The sequence below is a fragment of the Miniopterus natalensis genome, chromosome 4, assembly GCF_054644295.1.
Source record: "Miniopterus natalensis isolate mMinNat1 chromosome 4, mMinNat1.hap1, whole genome shotgun sequence".
Taxonomy (NCBI): domain Eukaryota; kingdom Metazoa; phylum Chordata; class Mammalia; order Chiroptera; family Miniopteridae; genus Miniopterus; species Miniopterus natalensis.
In genome coordinates, this window is record NC_142084.1 from 8,015,325 (window position 1) to 8,019,743 (window position 4,419).

General features: G+C 43.7%; 1 pseudogene; it reads left to right on the forward strand.

The window, feature by feature from the left end:
- The first annotated feature begins 1,812 nt into the window (after positions 1–1,812).
- On the forward strand, positions 1,813–3,666 carry LOC107528435 (ATP-binding cassette sub-family F member 2 pseudogene; annotated as a pseudogene).
- Positions 3,667–4,419: the final 753 nt, after the last annotated feature.

Here is a 4,419-nt window from a genome sequence, read left to right on the forward strand (position 1 = left end):
GGATTAGGAAGTGGAGAAAAAAAGAATACTTTAGAATAAAAGAAATGGAAACAAACTGGACAGTCAAGCTCTTTCAAGAAGCAGCAAGAGAAGCACAATCTCACCCATTTTTCTGGGAGTCTAACAAAACACAGCACTGGAGACTAGCTAGAGAAAAGGATATAAGAATACATATAATTTGGGATTTTCCCAAGGCTTTGAAATAAAAAAAGCAGATCTTACTCTCTAAAAAAAATACAGTACATCATTGTAGATTATTATCTATTAAAAAAAGAACTAAAAGGTTTCCAAAATAGACTTGAAAACTGTCAAGGTGAATCACAAAATTTTTTAAAAAATAGCTAGGACAGAGCCAGCATGTATATAGCACCCGACTTGTCAATCTCCCACTCCTTGAATCCAGTGCCAGACATTACTACTGATCCTGGAAGCATAAAATCTGCCCCCTTCTAGATCTCAGAGAAACAGTTTTTCATTACCTTAGAATAATTATTTACCTTGAAGAAACACAGTATATTGCCTGGCATCATACAAAGTTATGCTTTCACTATTAAACATTTTATGAAATGGCTTAAAAAAGCAGAACCATGACCACCCTGGGAAAGTTAAGTGTTGCAAAGCAGAACTGCAAACCATAACACAACAAATAAATCCTGGAGCATTTAAACTAAGAGTGGCCTAACTGCATACCATAAACTTAGAAAAACTGCCAACTACAACAGGGAAAAACATCAGGAATCCAGTCTCTATCCCACAATTTCAGAATGCAGTGTGTATGTGTGTGTACAGGGGTATAGTGCAGTTGAGGGGGTTGGGCGAAGATTCATAGGGAGGGGTTAAAAGGAATTTATCAGAATCTAAAGTAGAGAGAAAAGAAATAAGACAAGAATAATTAATGAAACAGAATGGAATGAGGACCTCCATAAAGGCCCAGGGTAAAAAGTTATCCCCCTCCCCACCTAAAGTCCCAAATAGATGAATAGTTCCCTAGTTACAACCCTTAAGTCTATATTAACCATCCTCTGGCTAGGAGTAAACACAAAAAAATAGCTGCTGGAGACAGGAGCATATGAGGAGATACCAACTTCTGGTCTATTTTTCTGTCAGGAATCAAATTTATACTCAATCAAAATTGGGGACAAATATTTGGATGTTCCCCATGGGAAAAGAACATGTATTTACAAAAACCAGAGCTAAAATCACCAATCATAACTGCCCATAGCCAGCAGGTATGCCAGAGCCTGCCTCTCCCCCACCCCATCTGTACTTAATCTTTAAAATGAGTGTCTGAGGGGAAACCAAGAGAGGTACTAAGAACCCATCCACACCGTAATTAAATAAAAAGCAAGTCAACACAGAGCAGCCAATGTCAAACACAAGTTTAACACACAGCATGACTATATAAAAATCACTACCAAAAAAACAAAATACCACAAAAATAGAAAAAATTTTCACAGAAAAGGCTTCTCATGCTTAAAGAACATAAAACTCACCCTGGCCAGGTGGCCCAGTTGGTTGGAATGTTGTCCCATACACCAAAAAGGTTGCAGGTTTGATTCCCGGTCAGAGTGCATATGGGAGGCAACCAATCGATGTTTCTCTCTCACTAAAATCAATAAATACATACCTCAGGTGAGGATTAAACAAACAAAAACATAAAACTCATAAACAAAAACGACAAATAAAGCAGTATGGGACAAGACAAATTGAGGTAACAAGGTAGAGTGTAGAGGAGCAGCTCTGTGGTGACAGGCAGAGCGGCGAGGCCAAACTCCCTGAAAGAACAGTAACCTACTCCTGTAGCTCATCACCATGCCCTGTAACCTGGCCAAGAAGGCAGCAGAAAAAAAAAGGAAGCTGCCAAAACACGACAGTGGCCCAGAAAGGGATATGAAGAAAACTTGGATGCTGTCACAGAACCACAGGTGGCAGAGGAGAAAAATGAGGTCAATGGCCAAGAGATCACAAAAGTGGATTTGCTGACCAAGGAGCTAGAAGACTTTGAGATTAAGAAAGCTGCTGCTCAAGCTGTCCCTGGTATCCTTGCCTCTCACCCAGCAGTACTGATGTCATTATCAACCTCTCCCTCACCTTTTTCATGGTAAAGAGCTGCTGAGTGACACCAAACTGGAATTAAACTCAGGCTATAGTTATGGCCTCACTGGCTTAAATGGAATTGGGAAGTCCACACTGCTTTCTGCCATTGGGAAACATGAAATGCCCATCGCTGAGCACATCGACACCCACCATCTGACTCAGGAGATGTCTCTTAGTGACAAGACACCCTAGTGTGTGATGGAAGTCAACAAAGAGCAGGCCATGCTGGAGGAGGCTGAGAGGCTGGCTCATGATGATGCCGAGTATGAGAAGCTCATGGAGCTCTACAAGTGTCTGGAGGGGCTGGATGCTAACAAGGTGGAGATGAGGGCCTCACAGATCTTGCACGGACTGGATTTCATACCTGCCATGCAGCACAAGAAACTAAAAGACTTCAGTGAGGGCTGGAGGATGAGGGTTGCCCTCGCCAGAGAGCTCTTCATTCGGTCCTTCATGCTGCTCCTGGACCCCCCAACCACTTGGACCTCAACGCTTGTGTGTGGTTGGAAGAGGAACTAAAGACTTTTAGGTGCATCCTGGTTCTCATTTCCCATTCCCAGGACTTTCTGAACGGCGTTTGTACCAACATCATTCACATGCACAACAAGAAACTGAAGTATTATACTGGTAATTATGACCAGTACGTGAAAACATGTCTGGAGCTGGAGAACCAGATCAAAAGGTTTCACTGGGAGCAAGATCAGATCACGCACATGAAGAACTACATTGCTAGGCTTGGGCATGGCAGTGCTAAGCTGACCCGGCAGGCTCAGAGCAAGGAGAAGACGCTACAGAAAATGACAGCATCAGGACTGACAGAGGACCACGAGTGACAAGACACTGTCATTTTATTCCCTACCATGTGGCAAGATCCTCCACCCATCATTAATGGTGCAGAATATTAGCTTCAAGTACACAAAAAATGGCTCTTCCATCTACAACAATCTAGAACTTGGTATCGACCCTGACAAGTGGCTCTGGTAGGGCCCAGTGGAGCAGGGAAGTCAACTCTTCTGAAGCTGCTAACTGGAGAGCTACTATCCACAGACGGGATGACCCAAAAACACTCTCATGTGAAGACAGGGCATTACCATCAGCACTTATAAGAGCAGCTGGACTTAGACCTCTCGCCTTTGGAGTCCATGAATGAAGTGCTATCCAGAGATCAAGGAGAAGGAAGAAATGACGAAGATCATTGGGAAATATGGTCTCACTGGGAAACGGGAGGTGAGACCAATCCAAAACCTGTCTGATGAGCAAAACTGCCGAGTGTGTCTGGTCTGGCTGGCCTGGCAGAACCCTCACATGTTGTTCTTGGATAAGCCCACCAATCACCTGGATATTGAGACCATCGATGCCCTGGCTGATGCCATCAATGAATTTGAGGGTGGTATGATGCTGGCCAACCATGATTTCAGACTCATTTAGCAGGTAGTGCAACAAATCTGGGTCTGTGAGCAGCAGACAATCACTAAGTGGCCTGGAGACATCCTGGCCTACAAGGAGCACCTTAAGTCCAAGCTGGTGGGCGAGGAGCCCCAGCTTACCAGGAGGACCCACAATGTGTGAGTCCCGGCCCTCACCAGGCAGGGTCAGGCCCCTGGGGCCACACACCTGCACTGCTGCAATATCACTCCCCAGCTCCTCCCCTACCGTCATGTGCCTTAGCTGCACTCTGTGATCCTAGCTACAGCTGGACAATGCCTGTCCATATCCTGTCCTTCCAATTATTTTTGTCCAGGTCTGTACTCATCTGGCTGTTACTGACAGCCTCTTGCTGGTTCCTGATCCTGAGAGATGCAGCCAGAGGCACCTGAGGGTTAGCCCGAGGGCTCACACTCTGGTTTGGTTCTGAAGGAATTTACAATCCTGGTTTTCTGGGTTTTAGTGATGTTGGAGGAATAACCCCCAGCTCACCGCCCCTCCCCCCCTTCCTTTCTGCTTCTAGTTTGGAGCTCTGGATCAGGGCCTTAGTCCTGATCAGTTTTTATTTAAATAATTATTTAACACTGTAACTTTTAGACCTGTGTGACATCTATGAAGCATCCAATAAAGGGGTGAAAAAAGGTAGCATATAAATCTAATGGGAAAAATATAAGTTTCTGAATATTAGAATCTCTAAAATAAGACTGAGGCAAAGAAAGGCAAGCCACAGAAGAATACATAAACATATTTCCTACTAACACAAATGGCAAAAAAGACAAAAAGCATAAACATGATTAACATAACATCTAAGATGGTAATTACCTACCCTGTAACTCAGCAAATCTATCCTTTGGTATTTACCCCTCCAAAAATAAAAATGTATGTCCACAAAAAGAC